Below are 15,333 nucleotides of genomic sequence, written 5' to 3'. Positions count from 1 at the left end.
AAGCTGCAAATAACCTTGTATGGTTTAATGATTTGATTTCAGATGTTTGGAAAAAACCTGCTTTGCCTTTTGTTATGCATGAAGACAATAAGGCAGCTATTGAAATATCTAGATCTGACGCCATTGGAGAAAGGTCCAGACACATAGATATAAAATTTAAACATGTGAGACAATTATCTCAGGATGGATTTATTAAAGCAGTGCATTGTGAAACTTCAGAACAATTAGCTGACATATTGACAAAACCTTTACCTTCTAAGCAGCATAAATACTTAACTTCTAAGTTGTATGTTTTGTACTGTCCTGAATCTGAATGTAATTGGTGTTGCATAACGAATCGGCATTTAGAGGGGGATTTGTCAGATGTAAATGCCTTATTCTCTAATGTGTAAATAGTATATGAACGGGGTATCAGGGGTTAACTTATTCTTCACTTCTTAATGTATTCATAATTCACCACTCCCATATCTAGCTCCACCCATTGTATATATAAGGAGCTGTATGCACCCACTTCCTTGCTTCTATCTGTGAATATTCAGTGAATATAGAATGCCTAATGTAAATAAAAGAAGATATATTTAAACCTTTAACTCTTGCTAAATTTATTGAGTCTGATCCTGAAAATATTGCAACATATATATTGATTGTTTCCTAATATGATTTGATTGCTTATCTGTTCCCTATGACTATCATTAAGTGTTGTACCTTATGATTCTTGATGAGTGTATCTTTTCTTTTATGTAACTGAGAGCGTATGCAGCAAGACAAATTCCTTGTGTGTCCAATCACACTTGGCCAATAAAGAATTATATTCTATTCTGTTCTGTTCTGTTCTGTTCTATTCTATTCTATTCTATTCTATTCTATTCTATTCTATTCTATTCTATTCTATTCTATTCTATTCTATTCTGTTGATCCATCCCACAGGCTCTGCCTGGTCCTCTCCTACAAATGAAAAAGAAATAAAGCTCTTTGTTGATCTGAAGCTGAAATTAGACCATGGTCTACATGTAGCTTCTCAAGAGCTTGCTATAATAAATATACAACAGGCTTATGTGAGGTTATAGGGCTATAGGGATATGAGATACATTTCATTTTAATTTACTTGTTTATCCAAGACTATTTGAAAAAAAAAACTTTCTAGATTGCTACTTTGTAAGAAGATGCATGGTCAATTCATTCTGGTATCCTCCTGTAAAACATAGGAATACTCAGCTTGAATGAATTTGTGCCTTAGGGAAAAAAAAAATCTTATTTCCCAGAAAACATCATTGTTATTTATTTTAGAAACAGAATGAAAAAGACGGAAATTGGATATCAGAAGAAAAAAAGAATGGCACCAGAAGAGGAAAGAGAATAGTCAGGACATAAAAAGTTGAGAGCAATTGCTCCTTAACCCAAACATGTCCCTAATGTGCATTCTTCCAGATATTGGAGGCAGAAATTCCCTGCTTATTTCAGTCCTCTGGAAGAATGTTGGTAAAAGGGGGATTTTTAAAAAAGTGACTGAATTCAGATAAACATGAAATTATGAAAAAAGTAAATGGAAATTCAGGTTTTTAAGGAAGGTAAAGTAAGGATCAAGTGAGAGTTTCCATTCGAAGTTGAAAAAAATGTATATTTGAATGGATTTACCATCCCAGAAAAGGGGCACATTTATTGCCTAAAGACTGTGCTGTTCATTTCCACTGTGCACTCACAGAAAACATGTGGCTATAAGGACTTTATCTATAATGGCTTTATTATATAAAAGAAAAGCTAAGCACCCCGTGTGGCCTCTTTTTCGTAATACTTAATAGAAATGCATTTTATTTTAGTCAAAATAGCCTCTGGAATCTTACAATAAATAGAACATAATGCAATAAATACAGTTAAATCCACAGGGTAAAAATAAATAAATGAACAATTAATGAGCAGAAAAATAAAAAGGCAGCAAAGAATATATACCACTGAAACCTAAGGGAACAGGGCAAATTTAGCTTGATAAAGGAAAGGAAACAGAGTTGGTATGTTAACATATATGGGGAGCCCCTATGTCCTATTTAAATGTATAGTAAATGGAATCTTCATTAAAGTTTCTGAAGAGATCTTTGCCTCCACAGTAATGTCCATGCATACACTTTGGTGTCTGCAAGGCTAAACATTTTACACTATACATCAGTGGTGGGATTCAATTTTTTTTACTACCGGTTCTGTGGGTGTGGCTTGGTGGGCGTGGCATGGCTTGGTGGATCTGGCTTTGTAGGTGTTGCAGGGGAAAGGTACTGTAAAATCTCCATTCCCTCCCCACTCCAGGGGAAGGTTACTGCAAAATCCCCATTTCCTCCTGATCAGCTGGAACTCGGGAGGCAGAGAATAGTTGGGGGTGGGGCCAATCAGAGGTGGTATTTACCAGTTCTCTGAACTACTCAAAATTTCCACTACCGGTTCTCCAGAACCTGCTGAATACCATTTCTGCTATACATGCATTGGCTTCTGTGCAATCTAGAGCCATGTTCATAGAGTTGTGTTACATTTATACTATATTTCAGGTCTGTTGTGGTGGCTAATGTCAGTGAGCAGTATTATCAGAAATGGGACTTATAGGGATTGCCTGCCTGGTGACTACTTCTATTACTCCATGTCCAAATAGGATCTCAGATGCAAGACTCGACAGGTATGGTCAACACAACTATTAAAAGTATGCACGAGAGAAGATATTCCAGATCTCTGGATTGTCAGTGCTCCTTTCCTTTCAAATTTCAGGTAAGCTATAGCTCTATTGAAAGTCAAATGGCAGTTTCTACAAACGCCCATTAGCTACTTCAGCATAACAGCTCATACTTGTTATACGGCACATAGATAATCTGTTTGTCCCTTGCTACTATTTAGCCTTAACAGCAATGACCAAAGCAGCACTAAATTAACAAATGGGGGAGTCTCTTCTCTGCTCCCTTATTCTTTACGAATGAGACTAATGTTATGCTATTCCTGTACAAATCCATCCATTCATGAAATCATTTTAAACCATTAACTAATGTATAAACGGCCAGCCCTATGGGTGGGTGAGCTTGATATTCACTTATGGCAGGAGTGGGCAATTAATTTTCTCAAGGAGCCAATGAGAAACTGGGACTATTGTGGAAGGCTGAACCAAAAGGGCTGTGAAGGTGCATAGGCATGCAAACTCACACTCACTCACACACACACACACACACACACACACACACACACACGTACATAAATTGAAAAAAAATAGCAGTCGTGTTCAGAATAAAAACAATGCAGTTGTATTGCATGCACTTATTTATATTTGCTTCTAATTTCTGATTGACCTCATACGGGCCAGACAGGAAGAGCCAGGGGCCATAAAATACCCAGTTCTACACTGTCGCTATGGTGTGGAAGAGCACACTTAGCTAAACCCGGTGATTATGTTTTTGTTGCATGTACAAAAGCTTTTTAGGCTGAACTTTCCCTCTAAATAAAATCTTCAATTTCTTTCAAATTCCTGCTGGTTTCCTGGGCCCTAACCACAAAAATTACTAGCATTTATCAATTCTTTGTGAAATATCCTTCTTTTATATGATGCCATTCATCAGCTATTGTTTAAAAGGGATTGGATGTTGAATATGCTTCTCCAACAGTTCTATTCTAGGACTAGATCAAAGCCAGCTGATTGTTTTGTCTTTTAATCACAATATGCCCTCCCTCATTTCTGTGTAAGGTGAAGAATATTCTGTAAGGGGCACAATGAACTTTTGTCACCTCCTTTTAGGTTCCCCTCATATATCTCACTAGCAACTTTCTATTGTGTAGGAAATTACTGCCGTTTAAATCTGTAGGAGAGAACAATGGACCTGCTACAGTATAAGGAAGTCTTGCTTTTTTCTCTCTGCCTCTGGTCTTCCTTGGAGGATCTCAGCAAATTAATCAAGGACATACTTGGGTGAGGGGTCATTTAAGAATTCCTGGCTGTAGGCTAATCAAAGGAATATCCTGGAAAAAGACAGTGATAAGCCATTTTCATAACACTATCAAGAAAGCTGCACAAATGCATTCTATAGCAGTAGAACTCAATTCAACCACATTTACCTACAATCTTATTGAATACATGTCTCTTTAACTCCTGGATCTATAGACAAATTCTCCTCTACTTACATTGGCACTGATAATTTCTTTCTGCCACTCTCAAAGTCCTAGTTTGGGTAATGAAGCATCTGTGAGAAAACAATCAAGCTGAGAGAGAACCAAGGATCCCACATTTCAACCCTGACCTACAAATATTCTCCTTTAAAGGGGTTTTTAATTGTCTGGGGATTTTAAATTGACTAATTTTAGAGTTGGGATTGTTGTGTTGTTTTTAATTTTGTGAGCCGCCCCGAGTCCTATGGGAGAAGGGCGGCATATAAATTTGAAAAATAAACAAACAAATAAATAAATAATAAAGGGAATAAAGTTTAAATAAAATGGAACCCCATCCTACCATTAGCAATGGTACAATTTGTGGACTGCAGTTGTTTAAAGTAAGTTTAGGATTAGCAAAAGGTTCAGGCAGTTTTAATTAAGCAACTAGTCTGGTTTGTGGTCAAATGGATTTTATAAGGTCACGTAGAAGAACTGATGATGTGCATTAAACACATATAAGGGTAGAACAGATGATGTAGATTTTGGCTTTATTTCAATTTTCCCTGAAGGAAAATGAATTTCTCTTTGTAATATCCTTCTCTTATTTACATTGTTTATCTGCCTTAGACTTATCCAACCTGACATTCTCCAGATGTCCTGGGACTTAAACTCCTAGAGTTTCCAGCTGGTATGACTGGTTGAGAATGCTTGAAGTTTTAATCCCACAATGCATCTGGAGAATGCCAGATTGAGAAGGCTGCTATACATTATATATGAACAAGTGTCCATGTTTATAATCGCAGTGTTTAAATTTGTTTTACTGAACTTAAACAACCAAAAGTAGTATGTAGCAATAGCAATAGAACGTAGACTTATATGCTGCTTCACCGTGCTTTCCTGCCCTCTCTAAGCAGCCTATTGCCCTCAACAATCTAGGTCCTCATTTTACCAACCTCGGAAGGATGGAAAGCTGAGCCGGTAAGAATCAAACTCCATGTGATGGGCAAAATTTGCCTAAAATACTACACTTAACCACTGCCACCAGGACTCCTTGTATGTATCTAGTGCTTCTACCATTAATATTATTTCTTTTATTATTACTACATATTTATGTACTGATAAATATGTAGTATAGTGGCATCTTAAATAATATTATGTCTTTCTTAGTTGAATTTCTCTCAAAACTAATGTTCCTCTCAGAGTCCCTTGGGAGTTGGGCGGCATAGAAATGCGGCAAAATAAATAATAATAAATAAATAAATGAGTGGGGAATCAAGGCAGAAGAAGAATCGTTATTTAATGGGAACAAGAAACAAAAGATAAGGAGGAGACAATGGCTGCATGGATGATTTAGGACTTGTATTCTTTAAATCTGAGCTTTTTTTGAGCAGTTTTATTATTACAATGACTCAAAAACATCACTGTGGGATTGGGGAATTGTGTGTGAGAGAAATTCAAATTATCTCCCATACATTTCAGAATTTTTTTTTTTTTTTTAAGAAGCCAATGCTCTTGCTTTTTGCCTGAGCCATACAATTAATGAATTACTGGGATATTACTGGAATCTCTTCCAAATTGGTATGCCTGTGGAGATTCTTGATCATCCAGGTCACGGCTGTCCCAAAGGTACTTTTTTCCAAAAGGTAAGTGGACTTCCTTGGTTTTTTTCTTTGAAAACATTTTGCTTCTCATCCAAGAAGCTTTTTCAGAACTGAAGATTCATAGATTTTCAGTGTTTTATTGGGTGTATATATGGCTCAATAAATTGCAGGCGCTTAGATTCATTCACTTTCCTTTATCTCCCACAGGAAAATATTAACCCACTTAATTTATTATGCTGAGGGTGCTATTTTTCTCCACATCTGACTTCCTGAAGGCTTAACTGATGATAACCTTGAGGTACGATGGGTGGCCTATAAATTTTATAAATGAATAATTGAATGAACAAATAAATAATAATAATAAATATTATTAATTAATTAATTAAATAATTAATAAATAATAAATATTTATTAATAATAAATAACAAGATAAAAATTCTGGAACTTTTATAAGCTCTTAACTGCTTGTGTTAATATACTCTGCCTCTTGTCAGATAATTAGGATAATTTATGTGTATATTTTGAGTTGGATTTACAGTACAAATGACTAAATGCAAACAGCTTAATATCTCTTGGTTGAATTTTAGTTTCCTGGATGAGAATTTTTAGTGTAAAAATCCTTGGTTTGCATCAGAACAACTATTAATTGCTGTACTTTGAAGACTGATGTGTGGTTTCTTAATTGTCACTGTAATTGATTTTACCTTTCACTTGGCATGGTGATTGCTTTGCAATTCAGGAATGATTAATGGCTGTCTGATGATTATCTTTGCTTGGTTAGGCCTTAGGCAGATATCATGTAGACAGTTTGTCTTGACTCTGATTTTCCATGAAAACCTTCAGAAATTATTTGGATCATTTTTAATCTCCCTAGGAAGAAGTGGGAGATATATATGCACATGATTACACAATTGAGAAAAACAATAAAGCAGAATTTAATTTCCTTTGAACAGATTCTTGGATTTATTTTAACGTGCAAACCAGATTCTGGTCCGAATATCCTCTGGAGAATTGCTGTTAGCAACTATATAGGTTCCAGATATATGACATTTTTGAGCATCCTGGTACTAGTTGAGTCTGAGCTCCAAGGATATTTTAATGGATGATGTTCTCTTTGCCTGATGTGGATCTAGGGAAATTTAATTTAATTAATTTAATTTAATTTAATTTAATTTAATTTAATTTAATTTAATTTAATTTAATTTAATATTTAAATTTATATACCACCCTTCTCCCGAAGGACTCAGCGCGGTGAACAGCCAGAAGTAAAAAACATCAAATACAAAATTTAAAAAAATTTAAAAATAAATTAAACAATTTGGCCCGACAGTTAAAATCCCTCATTAAAAATCCAAATTAAAATTCACAACTGGAGAGATTAGGCCAGCCCGACTTGATGAAATAAAAAGGTTTTGAGGGCCTGACAGAAAGTACGTAAGTCCGGAATCGTCCGTATCTCCGCGGGGAGCTCGTTCCAGATGGCAGGTGCTCCCACAGAGAAAGCTTTCCCCCTGGGGGCCGCCAGTCGGCATTGTTTGGCCGATGGCACCCGGAGGAGCCCTTCTCTGTGGGAGCGTACTGGCCAGTGGGAGGCTCTCGGTGGCAGAAGATGGTCCCGTAAATATCCAGACCCTAAGTCATGGAGCACTCTAAAGGTGGTCACCAACACCTTGAATCGTACCTGGAGGACCACCGGGAGCCAGTGCAGCTCACGCAGGAGAGGTGTTACATGGGAGCATCATGACGTTTCCATAATCACCCAAGCGGCCGCATTCTGGATCAGTTCGAGCCTCCGGGTGCTCTTCAAGGGGAGCCCCATGTAGAGAGCATTGCAGTAGTCCAGGCGGGAAGTGACAAGGGCATGAGTGACCTGTGTAAGGAGTCCCGATCCAGAAAAGGACGCAACTGGCGAATCAGGCGAATCTGATAAAAAGCCCCCCTGGCCACGGCCGTCACATGCTCTTCTAAAGACAGCTGTGTATCCAGGAGAACACCCAAGTGGTCCAGAGGACCCTCTCTGTGGGGGGCCAACGACTCACCCCCAATAGTCAGAGATGGCACCAACTGACTATATCAGGACGGCGGAAGCCACAGCCACTCGGTCTTGGATGGGTTGAGCTTGAGACTGTTTCTCCACATCCAGATCCGTACGGCCTCCAGACACTGGGACATCATGTCAAGGGCATCATTGGGGTGGTCCAGGGTGGAGATGTACAGCTGGGTGTCATCAGCGTACTGATGGTACTTCACCCCAAAACCACGGATGATCTCACCCAGCGGCTTCACATAAATGTTGAGAAGGGGCGAGAGGACCGACCCCTGCAGCACCCCACATACAAGGCGCCTCGGGGTCAACCTTGGGCCCCCTGTCAACACAAACTGTGACCAGTCAGAGAGTAAGGAGGTGTTGTGGCTCCATTGCCTGAGCCTGGGCTATCGACAGATGCAGATTCTGAGAGTGACGGGGAGGAGTTGGCAAGGCCTCCCTCTCCAGGACCCTCCTCTCTGGCAATGCCTCCGGAGGACACCGAAGGCCAAACAATTGGCTCAGAGCCAAGCACATCCCCGCAGCCACAGGTGAACAGCGATGAGGAAAATAAGTGCTGGCTGGACCCTCGCCAGAGGCGCAGGGAGAAGCATGCGCAGCAGAGGGGAAGGCGTGCCAGAGATTAGCTGAGTCATTGGACCACACCCCACAGGGAATGTAGTGGCCATTCGGACTCTGTGACGGACAAAGCTAAACTCTGGCGAGGCACTTTGCACCTTCGGACACAACACCTATTTGCTGTGGATTTAATTACAAACTGGACTATTCAAACTGTCTGTATTTTTGTCTGTGTTATCGGAGTAAAAGTTTTTGGCAGGCAGCCACGGAGTTGCTGCCAAGTTCCTTATCACTGACGTTGAGTGTTTGAAGAGTTTATTTAACTGGTTGGGTGTGTGCGTGTTATGGGGACAGAACATCAGGAGAACCACCACAGGAGAACATCAGGAGAACCACCACAACCCCTCCAACCAGCACAGCATGATACCATGGTCGATGGTATCAAAAGCTGCTGAGAGATCTTACAGGACCAGGACAGAGGAACAGCCCCTGTCCCGAGCCCTGCAGAGATCATTAACCAATGCGACCAATGCCGTTTCCATACTGTGCCTAGGCCTGAAGCCCGACTGGAATGGATCCAGATAGACCGCTTCATCCAGGTACTGGGGAAACTGTCGCGCCACCACATTCTCAACAACCTTTGCCAGAAAGAAAAGGTTGGAGACTGGACGATAATTTGCTAAAACAGCTGGGTCCAGGGAAGGCTTTTTGAGGAGGGGCTTCACCACCGTCTCTTTCAAGGCGGTGGGAAAGTAGCCCTCTCTCAAAGAAGCATTAACAACCCCTTGGAGCCAGCCTCGTGTAACCTCCCGGGAAGCCAGCACCAACCAGGAGGGACACGGGTCCAATAAACAAGTGGCCGTGCTAAGTCTACCCAGAATCCTGTCTACGTCTTCAGGGGTCACTGGGTCAAACTCCTCCCAGATAACACTCTCAAGACCTGTCTCCGTCACCCCGCCTGTATCTACCCACTCAGAGTTCAGGCCTTCCCGAATTTGAGCGACTTTGTCATGCAGATACTGCACAAAATCCTCAGCCCTGCCCTCCAAGGGGTCCTCTCACGCTCCCGAATGGAGCAGGGAGCAGGTCACCCTGAACAGGGCGGCTGGGCGGTTATCTGCAGATGCGATAAGAACGGAAAAATAATTAAACTTTGCCATTTTTATCACCACTAGGTAGGTCTTAATATGAGACCTTACCAGTGTTCGGTCGGATTCGGAAAGGCTAGCCCACCAACTGCTCTCTAGGCATTTTTTCCCGTGCTTCACCTTCCTCAGTTCCTCAGAGAAAGGGGGCTAAGTGAGATCGGCGGCGGGTCAGAGGCTGCAAAGGCACGACACGGTCCAAAGCTCCAGTGGCTGCCCTATCCCAGGTGGCCACCAGGTCTTCAGCCAGGTCGTGAGCCAGAGCCTCAGGGAAAGGCCCAAGCTCCATCTGGAATCTATCAGGATCCATCAGGCGCCTGGGGCGGAACCACCTAGTCAGTTCCGCCTCCCTGTGGCGGGGTGTAGCGGTTTGAAGGTCAAGATGAAGGAGAGAATGGTCAGACCATGACAAGGGTTTAATCACTACATCCCCTATATCTAAACCATTCAGCCACTGGCCAGAGATGAAAACCAAGTCCAGAGTGTGTCCCCCTATGTGTATAGGACCATGAACTAACTGGGTCAGGTCCATGGTCATCATGGAAGCCATGAACTCCCGAGCCACCTCAGACATTTCACCGACGGACGGCAGGTTGAAATCCCCCATAACCATAAGTCTGGGGATATCAATCGCCATCCCGGCTATCACGTTGAGCAGTTCAGGCAGGGCCGCCACCACGTGGCAGGGAGCCAGGTACATGATCAGCAGGCCCACCTGCACCCCATGCCCCACTTCACAAAGAGGGACTCTCAGCCAATTATCTGAGGCACAGTGGCCTACTTCGGGACAAGACCTTCCTTCCGCTACCCCCCCGCCACTCCCCTGAACCCTCGGCTGATGGAATGCTCGGAAGCCTGGCAGGCACATTTCAACAAGGGGAACCCCCCCTCCTGGCCCAACCAGGTCTCCGTAATACCCGTCAGGTCTGCTCCCCCCTCTTGAACAAGATCACAAATGAGGGAGGCTTTATTTACAATGGACCTGGTGTTGTAGAACATCAGCCAAAGGCCTGGGCCCTGAGGATCTGCGCAACCCGGGGAACGAGAGGAGCATTGGGGGCCGGAGCGCGTCACCGCTCGGAGACAGCGGGCGCGCGCCCCCATAACTGGATCTGGCCCCCTGTTCCCGCCATATCTGCCCCTCCCACTTACAGTATTGATGATATCGCCCTCCTCAGTATGGACTCTAACCCCCTCATTGATTCCGAACTCCGCACCCCCCATTACGTAGCCCACTGTCGGACCCGGCCTCCCCCTCAGTGGGTTATCCCCCAAACCCACAACCCTCCCCCCCAGAACCCCTTAAAACTTTGGTTAAAAAAGAAGTTAAAAAGTTAGTGGCATATAAGGTATTTTTCATGTTATTAAATTTATTCTTAGAATGGAGTGGGAGAATAGCAGTGGTGGGTTGCTACCGGTTCTCCCCAGTTCTTGCGAACCTGTAGTGGAAATTTTGAGTAGTTCGGAGAACCGGTAAATACCACCTCTGCCTGGCCCCACCCCCAATCTATTTGCTGTCTCCCAAGTCCCAGCTGATTGGCTAGAAGGAAAAAATCAGGGCTCACTTGACAAAGAAGAGAGAGAGCAAAAAACAAGACATCTTAGCTTTAAATTGAGAAGCCAAGAAGCCTCCCAACTGATTGGCTAGAACCGATCCACTCCTTGTAAACCACTCAGTGGTGGTAGATTGGCAATTGAGACCAAGCTGCCTGAAAGCGGTTTCTGATGCTCTCGGTGGTGGCAGAGAAGCAAAAAACTGTTTAAACTCTTGCCGCGGCGCTTCAAAGGGCCACCCTACAGCTGATCAGCGATAGAAGGCAATGTGGTGGTAGACCAGTGCGCTCCTAAAACAAATAGGTAGACTGGAATGCTCCAAAAACAAATGGGTAGACCGGAATGCTTCAAAAACAAATGGGTAGACCAGTATGCTCCAAAAACAAATGGGTAGACCGGTACAGCTCTGCAAGCAGTTAAAAGTCTGGTAGACCAGTACCTCTGCTAAATCCTAAAGAATTGTTTGTCACATGACCATCAAACCACACCCACAAAATAAGCCACGCCCACAGAACCGGTAGTAAAAAATTTTAGAACCCACCCCTGGAGAATAGGGAACTTCGTATTTACTCTGTTGGAGTTACTCTAAGTGTTCTTCTGAGCATAACACAATGGCACCTGGTACAGCTTTGCACTCACCACTAAAGAGATAAGATGTACTTTTTAAGAAACTTGTCTATCTTACCATCTGCTGTTTCCATACAGGTGGTCCTTGACTTATGACCATAATTGACCCCCAAATTGTTGTTGTTAAGTGAAAGATTTGTTAATGTTTTGCCCCATTTAATGACCTTTCCTGTCACAGTTGTTACATGAATTGCTGAAGTTGGTAAATTAATAACACGGTTGCTAACTGAATCTGGCTTCCCCATTGTCTTTACATGTCAAAAGGTTGCAAAAAAAGATCACATGACCTTGGGACACCGCAACAGTCGAAAATACGAACCAGTTGCTAAGCAACTGAATTTTGATCACATGATCATGAAGATACTATAAAGGTCGTGAAAAATGATCTTAAGTCACTTTTTTCACTTTTTTCTAACTTTGAACAGTCACTAAATGAACTGTTGTGGCAATGGATGTTGGGTGTGCGCGTTTTACCTTGGGACCGTTGCAAATATGTCCTTTTTTGTGACTGACCAACTTCAGAAAACTTTTACATTTACTTTATTATAAGTAAATAATTTGGAGTCCAAGCTTTAATTTCATAGTCCTAACTCAGTAAACCAACCAACTGGATTTAATGTCATAATAAGATGAGTGAGAAAGGAGGGGTAGATTGTGGTTTTCTCTCATGTTTTCTCTCCTACAATAGTTGGTGATACTGTAATAGAATGTGAATAATCAATAAAGGGAGAATTTTGGGATTATTTCACATAGCAGGTGAACTAATTCTATCTTTCCCTCAGAAAAATGGCTGAGGGCAGCTTATATACAATTCAGCGTATCATAAAGTACTTTTCAAACAGGTGAAGCCCATTCTTTTGGCTGTCTGAAATATAACTTTGAAGCCTCCAGGCACTTCATTCAAACTTAGGAACCTCATTTATCTCTATAGGGGAGCAGTGATTTAAGGCTGCATTCTGGTGAGATTTATATAGAAACAAGATCCATGGAATTGAGTTCTGCATAGCCATATGCACGGCTGCACTGTAAGAATGAAGTACTTGCTTGAAACGGAACAGAACCTTAAAATTAGCCCTGGAAAACGGTGCTCGGCAAAGCTTTGAAAGGTGCTTCATTATAGCAGTGCTTCAAGCCTTACACTCTTCTGAAAGGGCTTCACAAAGGCAGCATGTCCTCAGCTGATCCAGAGCTGTTGCTCCTTGGTTTCCCTTTTGAATCCTTTGGAGGCTGTCTCCAGCACTTCCAGGAGTTTGACTAGGCTGTCAGTGACCCAAAGCATCTCAGCAAGATGAGGTGTGTTACCTCTTCACCTTCCTGAGAATCACATGGCTTCCCTGGAGTGAAGCATCTCAGACAGGTGAATGGTATCCTCCTCGCCCGGACTTAATGGAAAGGCCATCCTTTAATTAAGGCAGGTATCCAATTTCCAGACATCTCTCTACCTGAACACACCTAGGGCCTCCACTTGATTTTTACCTAAATATTGCACAGAATCCAGAAGTAACAACAATATTAATTACAATAATGAAGTTATAAAAGTTGTAAAATTAGAGCACCACCACCTTTTTTTGCTTTAATTCGATACCAGCAATAGATCTGTGGGTTTATACAATTTCATCTGGTGCCAAGAACTGAAGGTTCCCATCTCGGTACTGTTTTATCTGAAATTGGGTGGTGTTCTGTCCCCGTACCACGCACACACCCCCACAGATGGCCCGGAGTTAATAAGCCACATGACAAAACTCTTTGATGATAAAGCTGGCAGCAACCCAGTGGCTAGCTGCCAATTCAGACTTTACTCACATAAAACAAAGATTAGACTGCAGCATTCCGATAAAACAGGCAGAGTGTCAATAATACAAGGATTAGTCCAAATGCAGTCCGATAAAGCAGGCAAAGTCCAGTAACGCAGAGATCATGGAGTATTTCCAGTTTTTGCTCGTCACAAACTTAACCGGCCACCACACCCACATTTATACCCTGTGGGGTGTGGTCCAGTGACTCAGCTAATCTCTGGCACGCCTTCCCCTCTGCTGCGCATGCTTCTCCCTGCGCCTCTGTCGAGGGTCCAGCCAGCACTTAACTTCCTCGTCGCTGTCCACCTGTGGCTGCGGGGACGTGCTTGGCTCTGAGCCTATCGTTTGGCCTTCGGTGTCCTCCAGAGGCATTGCCAGAGAGGAGGGTCCTGGAGAGGGAGGCCTTGCCAACTCCTCCCCCTCACTCTCAGAGTCTGCATCTGTCGATAGCCCAGGCTCAGGCAACGGAGCCACAACAGGTGGATCAAAAACTACTGGTTTACACAAAACATTTTGTTTTCTTCCTTCTTGAAGCCGGCTGCTTTCTTTATTGCTGAACCAAAAATCCCGTGGAATATGGAATTATTATAAAAGCCTGAGCATTGGGCCCTCATTTTTCAGCAAACGTCAAGCAGATGTGTGCATGTATTTAACATGTGAACAAACATTTCTAGTACGCCTAAGAGTTTATTTTGTTTCCATATTTGTGTGAAGTGGGGGTGAGAAGTTTTTTGTTTCTCTGGAAGAAGCAGGGGGTGGGCATGGTTTCAGTGATCCCAGTTCCCCATTTTCCTATTGTTCAGCCAGATGAAATGTTGATCGGCTCATACTGATCTATATGTCTTCTCAACATTGGTAACTTAGTTTTTTTGGCAACAATGATAGAAGTAGCAGAAATTCTTGTTTATTGATGTACAATGTTAAGATTTAATGAGCTATAAATCTCCCACTACACATAAAGAAATGCATTGGGAAAATTTGCCAATTTGGCTGAGTGATGAAGGATTATCTTTGTAGGCAGAAATCCATCTGTAAATATAAAATCAAAAGCAGCATGTTAAATGTAATTTCAGTATTCCTTCAGTATTGTTCCCAAGGGCATCAATATTCATGGAAAGTCCTTTCAGAACTGATGGGGAATATTAATACTGAAACTTTCAAATCCATTCCTATCTTTAAGACCTGGGTTAAATGGAACTGAAATAATTTAAAATGAGATCAGATTTCTATTCTACTAAAATCTGGGAAATTTTATTGTAAAATCAAAATAGAATTATCTGAAGTGAGTGTGGACGATAAACATCCACTAAATCATTTATTGGGATAAATTAATCCACTTTCTGAGTGTTTATCTCTAAACTGAAGCTGTGTCTTCTGGAGAGCTATTCAGGTTTTTACCCCTTCCCAATTTGACCTTCATTATCTTGTTCCCAAATATCAAATACCAGAGAAATTTTCAAAATAGCTGGAAACATTTACAGCTTCAGCAGGTTTGAGGTATTTTAAAGGATGGCAGGTTTCTTTGTACTTTATATTTTCCAGAGATAATTGATAACTCCAACTATTCACTGTGATAAGAAAGCTTTTTAGTCCTACAATTTAAAAATATCTACAAAAATGCACTTTAAAAACCTGAGTGGTTATTATAGAAAGTGTGGGATCGAAATACAGTACAAAACAAAAGGACGAATATTCAGTGTTTATATTTAAAATTTCTTTTGTTTTATTGTACTCCCTTAAGTGACATACTGCCTTTATTGCTAAATTGTAAATTCTGTACAACATGCAGTCATCGGAAGAGCATTCAGCCAAAAGGTCCATCTCACAGTGTTTCTCAATCTCAGCAACTTTAAGATCTGCAGACTACAGTTCTCAAATTTGCTGGCTGGGGTATTCTA

This window comes from Pituophis catenifer, unplaced genomic scaffold, assembly GCF_029215685.1.
Source record: "Pituophis catenifer annectens isolate HBS135680 unplaced genomic scaffold, rPitCat1.0.hap2 SCAF_1, whole genome shotgun sequence".
NCBI lineage: Eukaryota > Metazoa > Chordata > Lepidosauria > Squamata > Colubridae > Pituophis > Pituophis catenifer.
Note: the sequence above shows the minus strand (reverse complement) of the source record.